The sequence below is a fragment of the Enoplosus armatus genome, chromosome 10, assembly GCF_043641665.1.
Source record: "Enoplosus armatus isolate fEnoArm2 chromosome 10, fEnoArm2.hap1, whole genome shotgun sequence".
Classification (NCBI taxonomy): domain Eukaryota; kingdom Metazoa; phylum Chordata; class Actinopteri; order Centrarchiformes; family Enoplosidae; genus Enoplosus; species Enoplosus armatus.
In genome coordinates, this window is record NC_092189.1 from 18,571,832 (window position 1) to 18,585,732 (window position 13,901).

Genomic DNA, 13,901 nt, shown 5'->3' on the forward strand with positions numbered 1-13,901 from the left:
CTCCTGAGCAACCCAGTGAGTGTGGCCACTTCGCCTAATTCGGCTCACAGCGCAGCGTCGTTCCTGAGGACTTGACATAGACCTAGATCTTTCTCTTTGGATTGTAATCCTAATTGTCACTGGGGGAGTCTGTTCCCTCATCCAGTTATCCAAGTTACTATTTAAATACATACCGTCAGTCATTTTGGCAAAAACAACTACATGCCAGTGGTGTTGATGTATGCAGGTTGAATCCTAGTTTCCCTCAGTGGGGTATTTTAGTTGAAAGGAAAGTCTATTATGTCTGAACAATAATGTATCCGTCATTTTCATATTTTTGGGTGATTTCAAATGTAGCAAACATGAATTGCAAAATTGGCCAAAATGCAGAAAAATTAAATAGTGACTAACAATTCCTTCCTTGCGGTAAGGAGACAAAAAATAAGTGGTCAATTGGAAAAGTCCCGTCTCTGAAAGCAATGAGAGTTTAGGCAAACAAATATCGAAAAAAAAATGTGTACCACCACGAAAACAACACATTGAAACACTCAAATTGAAGAAGTGATCATCCTTTTTCCTTGCACAAACCGCCGCTTATGAGTGTATGAAACCACTCTCTGACGGCTTTGTTTGGGCTCATTGGGATAAGATGCATGTCATTAACTTTTGAGGTTGAGGGTTTGAAATCTTGCTCAGGACTTTTGATTCATGATCCCTTCTTGAGCATTTTCTCCTGGAGTCTCCACTGTATGCAAGTGAATTAAGCGGAAAAACCAAAAGTGCTTTACAAAATGAGACATTAACCATTTGCGAAGTGAACAGAGTTGGCTAATGCTGAACTTCTCACACCACATAACTGCTGCCACTCTTTCACCTCTCTTTTTCTTTCTTTCCTCACTCTTTCTCTTGCCATCCCTCGGGTGCCCTTTTCAACCCTCCATCTCATTCTCTCTGCTTTTAGTCTCTGAAACTTCCTCTCTTTCTCTTCCTGTCATTCTGCCTGTCATCGACACATTCTGCTTTTATTTCTCTCTTCCTTCCCATTATCCCACCATCTCTCTTTCTAAGTAATTCTCTCTTCATTTTTCTTGTCCCAGTCGCTGTATTTTTATGAGCTGAGAGACAGTGTGCTAATAATTAGCATCTTTCTGTGGTGCAGGACTGAGTAACAGCTTCACGCTTCACTGCTCACACACACAGAGGCAACAAGGCACACATTAATATCATGCTGTCACATGGAATTTCCTCTCCGTTGGCCCTCTCACACGCGCATAAGACAAACACATATTCCAGGACAGACTCCCCAGGAATTGCAGTTGTATTGGACAATAATGGAGGACACGTTTTACATCTAAAGCCAACGTTTGCAGGATGCAGGATGTTATGTGCTCATTTTGTAGAATAGCTAACAATTTGTATTAAATCAAAACAATTACTTTAAATGAATATTTAATCATGATGGTGATGTTTTCCTAACTGAAAACTTTACTTCCTGAAATAACTGGTTTTTGGCTACTCCAGGGCAACAAGTTGAAAACACAGCATTGAGGTATCATCACCTCTTAAGTTGATATAGCGAACTTCAGTAAACTATCTACTGTTGTTTTCTCCTCGCTAATACAAAAACGGAGAAAATTGGCGAGCAATGCTGAACGGATAATCATGATGCCGTACAATCAGATAAATAATGTGAGGAAGAAATTTGGGTTTGACACAGTGGATGGAGAAAATTGTGAATAAAAAGGTAAGGCTGTTTGTCGACATAATAAAATGCAAGTGCTACATCAGTTGGCTTCAGTTTAACGAAGAGTGACAGCCCTTTTGGCTCTCTGGTTCTCTTGAATTCATGTGTCAGTTCACCGAAGTTGAACTATTCACGAAGCACCCCACAAGTTAACTTTGCCTTGGAGAGGAAATCAATAATCATAATTGCAGTGATTCTATTGAAACTAATTAAATAAAATTTCACTGTAATAATGTTGATGTTCTTCGTCTTCCTCTTTATAACCCTCATAGTTCCTGCTTCTCATCTCTCTCTTCTTCAGCTATTTTCCTCTGTTCTTCTCTCTGTCCCTCCTCCTCCTCCTCCTCCTTCTCCATTCTCTCCCACCATCCCAGCGATGGACAGATTAGAGAATAATTGGTGGAAAGTTTGGACTTCTCTTCACACTGGGCCTCATCCATTTAAACGGTCTGATATCTGATGGCACATTAATGGTTCACGCTACACAGCTGTGTGCATATGCTGGCATGTGTGTGTGTGTGTGTGTGTTCTTGAGGCTTTGTACTGGTATTAGTGTAGGTGTCTGGTCGCCTAATTTTGTATTTTTTGTATGTCAGTGATAAAGTATGTCCTCATACAATATATGTGTGTGTGTGTGTGTGTGTGTGTGTGTGTGTGTGTGTGTGTGTGTGTGTGTGCGTGTGTGCGTGCGTGAGTGTGGTTTAATGGATCTTTTAGCCAGACAGATCTTTGGCTAAGCTCTACTGTGGCCCCAGCAAAGCTATTATCTCCCCATACACTGTGTACACACTTCCTCCGTGTGTGTGTGTGTGTGCGTGCGTGCGTGCGTGTGTGTGTGCGTGCGTGTGTGTGTGTGTGTGTGTGTGTGTGAGCGTGAGAGAGAGACGGAGACAGAGTGAGAGAAGAGAAAGCCAACTTTTGAAGAGGGATATCATAACATCCCCGTGTCGCTTTGAACACACACACTCACTCACACACACATATAATTATGCTTTTGTGTAATGACAACGGACCACATTTGAAGCTTTTTTTCAGGGGGGAACCCTGACCAATACATTCATTTCTTTATCCTCCTTCTCATCTAACTACTCAAACTTTAGTCCTTACTTAAGCTCTTATTCTAGGCCAACTAGTCCATCTTTCAACCCTTGTCCTACTTTAGTACATATTTAAGTCCAGCTTGTCTAACTGTAATCCTGAATTTAGCAAGCATCATAGTCCAACAGGTGTAACTTCTGAGTTTGAGTTTAATCCTGGATTAAGTAATCTAAGTAGGCGCTCACAGTGAGAATTGCCAGAGACCCGTTCACTTCTTAGGCAAACTGTCAAAACAGCCAAAACAGTTTAATACAAATGATACACCTTTTAACACTTTCTGCTCATCAAAATAATCTTCCATTAACTCTTGTCCTGCCTTGATTTTCAGCCAGAATTTCTCCCTTAATCCCACCAGACTAATTTAAATCCTAATTTAAACTCCCTGGTCCAACTAGCCCAATTTCAGTTAGTAGTAACTCTAATCATTGTGAATGGACCCTTTACATTATGATGCCAGGTCAAAAAAAGTCCTCAGGTCTCTAATAAACCCCTGTCCCCTGAAAGTCCACAACTCAGAGTTAAATAATGCACATAGCATAGTAATACGAGTACACACAAACACACACACAGACACACACTTGTGTTTCTGCATGGGCAGTTAAATAATGCCATATGTTGCTCCAGCGCCTTTGTTTCAGTGCGAGGATATTTTTTCTCTTGCTGCTTTCCATGTTGTGTTTGATTGATGGTCTAATTTACTAGAATATCACACTGACACACACACACACACACACACACACACACCACCAAACCGAGACCCTGGTGGTGTGTTAGGAGGCTTATTTTGCACAGGCAGATCCAAATGTCTGTGACAGGCAGAGTTAGTGATACTCTTTAAGTGTGTTTCACTCTTTCAAAAATAGTGAAAGAAAATCTACTAAACTCATCTGTTACAGAGTGATATGAGTTACAAAGACGTGCATGGAAAATCTTTCTTTTTCTGTCTTTCTCCCTTTCTTTCTTACTCATGATAATCTCTAGATCTTTCTGTGGACAATTTTCACAATTATTTTACTCTGAATGTAATTCTGAGCGCAACAAATGAAATTCCAATCACCCACATTGTATTAGGGTGGCAGCAGAAGTATATGGATATCTGAAAACCTTGATAAATAAAAAACTAAAAATACCTGCATATGCCACATGTGATTTGGGCGAAGTGGCCAGTTAACATCTCTCCCTTGTCCATCTAATCAAACACACATCTTTAGAAACCTGGAAACAGTTGGGGAAGCCACGCAATGCAGTTCTGTAAAGTTGTTTGTTACTTGCTGCAGGTCTTGAACACATATACAGTACGCACTGTGAATAATGGCTGGGCAGCCGTGTGTTTGTGTGATTTAGGGTTCAGTGATAATCACTCATTAAACTCTAACCTCTGTGATTATACTACTGATTGAGCAGCAGCACATCTGCACAGCTGACCCTTTGTGTGTGTGTGTTTTGTGTTGTACCACAGCTCTAAGCTATTTACTGACAGACACAACAGCATTTATCTACAGACAGTAAGACAGGAAACGGATCTCTTTGAGCGAGTGTGTACATTTTTGCGTAACAGCTAGTTTAAAACATGAATATTTTACTTACTATTTGTAATTACAAGTCTTTTTCTGGATAAGAATTGTCATTTTTTTGCAAAGGATTGTCATTAGTAAAAGTTATTTCTTTTGTTTTGTTTTGTTAATTTTTTGACAATTCAATCAATAAAATTAGGTAAATGTAGTTTTGGTGAGTGGTTTGGAGACATACAGATAAAGAGAAAGTGAGAAAGAGAGATTTTCAAAGGTTGTTCAAGTGGCAGATACCCAAGTAAAATATTTCTGTTCACACTGACAGTAGTAGCCCCAATCGCTAGAAAAACCTGCTAAACACACACACACAAGGTTCCTGATAGCTGCATTTATAGTCCTTTGTCTGACAGGAAAAAACAGAGCTGAGTAAACAACAGAGTGTGTGGTTGAAACAACAAGAAAGACAGAGAATATGCTTAAGTTACACTCTATTTAAAACAAAAATGTGTGCATGTATGTGTCCCTGACCACTGACGGTGTACTCTTTCTTTAAATATGCTCAGATAAGTCCCAAAGACGTAATAATAGTAATTATATAACTACAATAAAACCAGCAATACCTTAATGAAAGCTGCACCAACTTCTGTTGTAGCCAACGATCTATTTATATATGTAAGAAATATATATAATATATTTGATATCATTGTCCATTGCCCTCAATTAACCCAGCATAGTTCAATTAGAAGAGAGTCCATTTGTGTTAATCTGTGTCATCTTCAGTTAATTTGAAGTGAAAGCTAATGATCTCGATCCAGATTTGTAGACCTACGTTCCATGGGGAACTTTAGTTAAGGCTGTAGGACACTGAAATTGTTTGTGTATGTGTGAGTGCATGTCTGTGTATATGTGTGTGTGCGTATTCAGTGCAGAGGTTAACCTCTTCCTTTTCCTCCCTAACAAGGAACGGTCAAAGGTCGTGATACAAATGGAGGGAGAGGAGGAAGGAGGGATGAAAGGATAAATTGTAAAAGGAGGCAGGGAAGGAGACGTGAGACTGATTGGAAGCCAAAAGTCTAATAAGGTCTATAAATAACCAGGTAACGGCTGACAGAGAACCACTGAGCTGCCTGCTCCAAAACAAAGTCTTCACACAAGATTTCACAACTTTTGTCTTCTTTCTTTGTCTTCTTTTCCTCTTCATTTGTAATGTGTATTTTTCTTTCATCATACAGGTCTCACCCAGAAACTTCAAGTACATTTTCTGTCTCTGGGTCAAGTGTTAAAAGGCTGCCAGAATCAATGTTTCATGACATTTTGAAATTTCCAAGTAAATCCCTTTGCAACATAAGAGTGAGTAAAAGTTCCCAAATCCCAGAGTTATACAAACGGAATCTGATTTAACAGGCAGTTTGCTCTTATTTGTATGAAGAGTTGTAGACTGGACAAAACATTTTTGACATTTTCTCCAAACATCCATCCATCCATTTTCTGAGGCGACGGTGCTAACCACTGCACCACCGTGCCTTCCCTGAGCGTGTCACAGCAAATATATGACGTAGAGAATTTGACAAATATATGACTGAATCAGTGTTTTGAAAATGCGGTAGCCACTTTTTGTATGAGATATGATCTGTGCTTTTGCCATAAACCCAACTGAGAAAATATTGGTGTAAAAATGTTGTATCAGTCAAACACATGGGATTCTGGGTTTACTAATTTCATTCACTAATTCATTCTGCAGTTCATCCTGCAACTTATTGCCTCTGACAGCATTTATTCAGAGTGGGAAAGCTGAGAAAATATTTGTTTTCAAAAATATGTGAAAGTTGGAGAAACAAAATGATGAGGGGACTGCGAACCAGCTCAGGTCTCGGTCCACCATTTGTTAAAAGAAACGAGTCAAAAGTGTTGCAAATACAGTAGTAGCTCAGGTGTTAACTGGGAAAAGACGGTTCATGAGTTCAAAGTATGAAATCTGAATAAACGTTTCTGCCTTTTTAACCCTTTGGCCTGTCCTACTTCCTGTCTGTCTCTCCCTCTACTTTCTCCCTGTCTGTCCTCCCTCCATCCATCTACACTCTCTCCTTTCTGTCTGTCTGTCTACATTCTTCTCTATCAGATAGCTGAAGTCTTATCAGTGTGGAGGTGCTGAGTACTGAGCAGCTCCACAGCTCCACCGTAACAACAACACATTCCTGCCTGCTATGTGTCTGTGTGTGTGTGTGTGTGTGTTTTAGTTTAAGATATGAAAGTAAAGTTAATGGATGTGTTTTAGTCTGTGTGAGTGTGTCAAAGGGAAAGAAAAAGACAGGGTCTGTTTTTGTGAGGTGCGGGCGTGTGTTTTTAGAGATATGAAAGTGATGCGAAAATAAATCGGTGTGTGTGTTGTGTGTGTGTGTGTGTGCGGTGTGGACACATTCCTCTTCGCCACCTCCAAACCCGGCTGACTCTGCTCTGAAGGCCAATCAAAACAGACGTAAATCGCGGCCGGATATAAAAGCCATGCCAAAGCAAAGGGCTATGCGTGTGTGTGTGCGTGTGTGTGTGTTTGTGCTCACATATGTGGGTGTGTTACAAGGAAAACTATACTTCTGTCTTAAGTTAATTTAGCAGCAAAAGCTAAAATGAGGTCTTCATATTATAACAACATTGCAAAGGCATTTAATTTGATATTAATATCAATATCATAGTTTCAAAAATATGCTTATGGGCAAAACAGGTTGCATGCTGGACATTAACAGATTCTTTTATTCATACGTTTTAGATCAGTATCATAATCGAGAAAAATGTTTTCTTGCAGAGAAACCTTTAATGAAACAAGGCACTTGTAAAATGCTTTGACACAAATGTGAGCTGACTTTGTCCTGTTTAACTGGCAGCATGGATCACTGGCTAATTTACAGCATGTTACCTGATCCACCAAGGGAATACCATCACAGGTGTGTGTGTGTCTAGCTGTATGTATGTATGTATGTGTGTGCACGTGTGTGTCTGTGTGTTACAGGATCTACGGTAATGCCATTACCCTATCAGCATCTCATTTCCACCCCCAGTTCTTTGCCTTCGATGCTATCTGCTCCATTTATGAAGATATGATTACAAACATGCAGCTTTTCAGAATGGTATGAGACATGCATATCTGAACACATGTGGGGGCTTTTTCTGGCAAGTTTTTGTTATTTCCATGTTATTAATACCATAACAATACTGAACATATTTTTAGGGTAGATGCCACTTTATCGAAACACGTACAGGAAACAACTTGATTACTGACAATAAACCTACTACGAAGCGCATGTTAAACATACTCTTTTCATACTTTTCATAGCATGAAAGATACAAGGGATGAACGGACAGAAAGAGGGAAAAAAGCACGAAAGATTTACAGAGGAAACAAGGGAAACATGTCAGAGGGGAGGGAAAAAGTCCAGATCTTCCTTCTGGACAGAGCAGAGACTGTAAAAACAGAAAGTTATCATTTTGAATCCCATAACTGGCTGTCAAACGCTAGGCCGAAGCTGTCAGGTGAGGGACAGAGATCCAGGAAAAGGAAATGAAGAAGACATGCTCTCTTTTCCTTCATAATAGCAAACATTGCCTTTCTCTGCTCCCTCAACAAAAACTCATTGCTCTGAAGCAAAAGACTGAACCCCCAGCTGCTCCAGAGGAGCTGCTCCATGGTCAACACTACAAGATTACACTTGAACTGGGCAGCTCCCAGACGTGTGTGTTTGTGTGCATGTGTTTGATGTGTGACCCTTGTTCCTCTGTGGCTACCCCCCCCCCCCCCCCCCCCCAGCCATTCCGGTAGAAGAGAATGGGGCAGTGCCAGGGTCAGTTTCTGCAACAGCAGATATTTATCAGGCAGTTTTACACCACATTTGTTTATCCTAGCCTGGAAACCCTGTGTACCTGTGGCATGTGGTGCTCATAGGTCTATTCTAAAACCAACACTAACCAATAGAAATAGTATAATGAAATTATATCAATAATAATGTCACATATTGTCTGTTCTTCATATTCATATTAGAACCTGCCATGAAATTGACTTTTTCCTAATGAATCTTGATTACATCCAGCTTTTGTTGCAAAGTGTGGTCTTGGTAAATGGACTACATTTATTTAGCGTTTTTGTATCAAAGTGCTTCGCGATGTGCCTCTCATTCACTCACAGACACCCACTGGCCTGGTCATCAAGAGCAATCGAGCGTATTGCTCAATGATAATGTAATGAAATGCAATTTCATTTCAGTCATCAGCTACCTGAGAGACTTGACTTAAGGACTTGAGACTTGCCATTACAAGACTTGAGGCTTGACTTGGACCTGTCCCAACACCCTTTAAAACGTCCCCACTCTAAAGTAGAGGGTCCTCTAAGATTGGAGGTTTGGACATTGTTAAACATGATACCCCATGTTGGTGTAATCATCCAGTCTGTGAGGGCAAAAAAGTCTTCCACCCTTAGGGATTCTAATATCTCAAGGTTTTAGGGTTTGATTGGAGCCACAATTGGTGCAGGATTTACATTTCATCTGGGTTATCAGGCTTCCTAAAACTTCATTTCAGTTTCTGTGTGAAAATATGAGACTGACTCTAATGAAATAAATCTACTGTAGCTGTACTGTCATTTCCAAAGTTTTTTACTCCAGCGAGCCTGACACACTGAAATCATAACATCAAAGCCACCAGCCTGCTGCTAACAGGCAACACCAACTCAACAGGAGTCAAGCTCCCATGGCAGGACACACACACACAAGTGAACATGCACGGCTCCACGCTGCTAGCTTATCTCTGATCCGCCATCTCCCTTCCTGCGGTTTGGATCTGATGAAGCCCTGTACTTCAAAGTTTGTGTGTGAGCACGTACTGTATCTGTGTGTGTGTGTGTGTGTGTGTGTGTGTGTGTGTGTGTGGATGTAATGGAAAGCACCTGCACTCATTGAGGCAGGGAAATATGTTGTGTGAAACAACGAGGAGACGTGGATGGATGAATGAAGAGATGGATGGGGAGATTGAAGGTAAGATGGATGGATGAATGAAAATATAAATATATTTTTTTGTCTGTAAAACAATTTTCACGTAGCAGTTTTGTTGGCGAAGCTTTACAAATAAATCACATTAGACCTGACTTGATAGAGAGACGGATGGATAAAAAAGAGACAGAACATCCAGATGGGGGGGCGCTTCCTGGGGATGAATTGGATTGAATGTGAGAGGTAGAAAGGCTAAGGTAGGATTGGAAGCGTGGATGGAGGGATGGAAAGAGTGAGGAGGAGGGGATAAAGGAGACTGACAGAGGGATAGCGGTGATCAGATAAAGCAAAATAAAGATGAAAATATAGGACACAGCAGGAAAGAATAAGGAAGAGAGGATTTTAAACGTCTGAGGGGATGGATGGGAGGATTGACGGAGGGATGGGAGGATGAAGAGGATAGAGCACAGATGAGAAAGTAAATGAGAGACAACTGAGGCAGCGGGTGAGGCTGGAGTAAGTTCTCATGACTGGAGATTTAAGGGGGTTTTGGAGCAGTTTGAAAGAGTTTGCGGTATATGGATATAGCAGCACTCTTTCATAGCCATTTGTTATTCTTTTTTGGGAGATTTTGCTTTATTTTACAGTGGATATAGACAGGAAATATGGGGGACGGAGAGTGTTAGTCTTGTGCCAAAGGTCAAACCCACAGTCTTGCAAATATATGGAAGTGCCAAAACACAGCAAGCCTCAAGAGACACTCAATTCTGCATGGCTGTTAGTGTGCTCACCAGAGAGCAGAGGCCATTGCTAGAAGATTGGCCTCATCTACCGGCTTTGTCTTGTCATATTTTGGTGGAAATGTGCTAGAGATGCTTTACAGCTCAAAGGAGGATGGCACTGTCCTTCATCCAAAAGCTTTTACAGTTAACAGCAAGTAGTTGAATGAGTGACGATACATACATGATGATGATGATGATGATGATACAGAGTCTCTATTCTTTTTAGGAAATCAACAGAAAAGTTCAGTTTTTGGCCTGAAAGTGATAGATGAAAGATCGAAGGACCATCAAAAAGTTATGGAGGTTCATTTCTCTTTTCTTATACATGTAAAATTAGTATCTTCTTCATCTTCAGAATCTTTCCCGTTCTCTTCAACAGTCACTTTTAACACACAATTAACACTGGAAGAGTGAACACACACACACACACACACACACACACACACACACACACAAACACACATACACAGACACACACTTGAATTTTACAAGAGGTCACAGGAAGGAAAGGCTTGTTTTTATTGAGTTGTGTTGATGGTCTGATCTTTGAATCTCACATCCCAGATGATGATCAATTTAATCCCAAAATGATTCAGACACTGAACAAAGTCAAAATCTATTGTGTGTTCATTGAGTTTATACCTACATTAATAATAAATATCTCAAGAGAGCAACAGTTTGGAATATATCAAAATATGTACACACTCCTTTGTGTTCCCAGAATGAAAATGTTGTTTCTCAATGTGCAAGTTATTAAGAAACTAAAGCTGCGTAATAACAGAGTCTCTTCTTCTCATGCCAAAACTAGATGACTGATACCATTAAACATCAATAGAAGTCTGTGAGTCACAGACTCAATTAATGGAAGTGATGAAATGCATGCACATCCAAACAGTGTTTTCCTGAGGGTTGTTGAGATGTTTGTTTTAGAGAAAGAGAGTGAAAGACAGATGGAGAGGAATGAGTGCGAAAGGGGCAGAAAGTAGAAACGTAATCCAAAAGTGAGTGGGAAAAGCTAAATAACGAGCAATCGTTTGACAGAGCAGGAGAAAACCCCTTTTGAAAGAGGCTTATTAGATTTCACTGTACTTTGCTTTTAAAAGCCAGGAGTTTGGGACAAAATTATATGTTTCAGCGCACTGTTAGCAAAAAATTCTGCCTCGAGTAGCAAAAGTAAAGACATTTGTCTCAACTGTGGAGCGGCCGGCTATTCATTTTGAGCAGAAACCCATGTAATTTACTGCTCTCCCAAGCACAATGTAAACTAAATTACAGGTTGTAATACAATGCATGGCTTACATTGATAACAAGGCCATTCGGCTACAAGGGAAAGAGTCAGAGGGTTGGCCATTGCCCATGTGCGAGCACACAAGTCATTATCACATATACACACACCCTCACACACACAAAGTTTAAGACGACACTGTAAACTCTGCTACGAAAGTCTGTCATGGCCAGATCTAGTGATAATCTCTGCATTTTACTGAAGCGAGCAGAGAGAGCTCAGGTCTTTACAGTTTCAACTAAACATTTGTTAGAATTATTTAAGCTCAGAGCAGAGAAGGAAAAAAAAAAGTTTACATTGCCTCGCCCGGGCCCTCGATTTCCTTTCCCAGGATATTAATGAGGAAATGACACACACTTATAAAGAAAGAAAGAAAGAAAGAGAGGGAAGAAGGAGAAAAGAAAGAGGGAGTGAGGGATGTAGGTTTCAGGGGGATGAGGGCTGGTGATTAATCCCGCTTTGAGTCGACTCCGCCGGGAATTCCATCAAAAGGACGGAGGAAAAGGGGATTTTAATTGCTGTTCCCCCCACGTTTCCCAAAACGCTTACCTACCTCTACCCTCCCCATCACCACCACCACCACCACCAACCACCCGCCCTCCATTCCTTCCCCTTTCCTCCGCCATCCTGGTGAGGGGGGTCACCCTGGAATCCGGCAGGCCTCCCACCGCACACACACACACACACACACACACACACACACACACAGACCGAGAATTACTTTCAGATGTGGAGTGAAAGCAAAGGTAGGTGTGTATGTGTGTGCTTAAAATGCCACCTCACCCTCTACGGCCTGTGCGTAGCTTTTTTGTTGTTGTATTTAAACGTGTGTTTATCTTGCTGTCACATGTGTCTGCGTGCTGAAATCCCACCTGTATTCGGTTACAGTATAATCCAGGATCCTGGTAGGACAAAACCATCAGTCCTATTCAGTGTGTTGATAACCTAACACAAAGCATTGACCCTTTTATGGCTGTTAGATTCATCTAAGTGGATAAAACTGCCAGTAGAGTGTTTTCCTGCCACATCTGGTGGATGTGTTTCATCCTTCTGCTGTAGTGACTGTCAGAGTGGTGACTGGGGATCCATCAGAGGTCCTTGAAGGAGACCCTGTGGTTCCCCAATAAAAATGAAGAATAGTTTCATTTCAGTATTATTTCACCTACCAGTTAGCTAAATCAGAGAGTGCACTAGCTGTCCCAGCTATGTACTGTAGATCTCTCCTGTTGGATGAATGAGACCAAAGTGCCTCTTCATTTAAAATTTACAGACCTCAAACTCCCCTGGATACTTAACTGTTAGATATCCTCAATTCATGATACTCCAAGCATTCCAGGAGTTATTTTAAAAGGGCACTCCGCAGATTTTACTCATGAAGTTCAGTTTGCTCATCAAGGGGAGTGCGACTCGGCCTGGGAAACAACGCCTATAATGTCTTCTGTGACTCTGGAGGAGCTTTACTAATGTCTGAAACACAATCCTGATGATGTCAGCAGGGTTATCTCACCTTGGGCTTGGAAAGTACAAATGTGGGGCGTGGAGTTTGAAAGACAGGGAAGTCAAGCAATATGAGAAATGAGAATATGTTATGGGAAATGTTGGATCCAGGGTTTTTGGTTCGACACACACTGGAGACTAAAAATCAGGATATAGATATAGATTTAGACAATTCTTACTTTATTCTGTCTCTTGTGAGTCCCCCAAATTTATGGAAGTTCAGTACTAAATCACTGGAGTATACCTTTAAGATAATTTAGTTTAAATTCAGTCAGTGATGAATACTTCCCAGAAGTATTAAGACATTTTTCTTTGCAAAGAAACATAGACTTATTAGAGTATAACTCGATAACTAATTTCTATGAGAGGTTTCTGTGATTCTACCCTATCTTTAAAACATTGCAACGACTATTGAGGGTACTGTCCGCAGAAATACCCCTTCTAGGGTGGAATTCTCATTGGCCACATACCAAATTAAAAAAAGATTTGGTTGCATTCAAAATGTCTTCCATTTGTAAAGTAAAAACCTGGAGTATATACCATCATCTTAATTCAGCATACTGAATCGGCTTACAGTTGAAAAAAAGCGTCATGCAAATCCCCCTCGCTTCAGAGACAATGACAACTATAGAACAAGAGGCAGCTCAACAGATTTCATTATTTTCAGATTCAAGAGTTCAAAGTGCAAAAATGCCTTTTTATACATATACAGAACTGAGGGGAAATGCACAAATAACTAACAAAATGAACCTAAACTTATGTCTCTACTGGCTGTTTTAAGTATGTTTAAGTGTTAAAAAATAAGAGTACTCTATCTTTTAGGGTTCACAATGAAAATACTGTACAGTCGTAATAATCTGTGGTGCATGGAGTAAAACCCCATGCTGTACATATTGAGCCTCAGACATTAACCTTTACACTCCAGGAATTTAACTGTTGGTCAAAAACAGTGATTTCTAATGATTGTGCAGCATCAGGTTTAGTGCTCCTCTCAAGTGTCTTTGTATCTATGGCAACATGGGAATGAAAGCT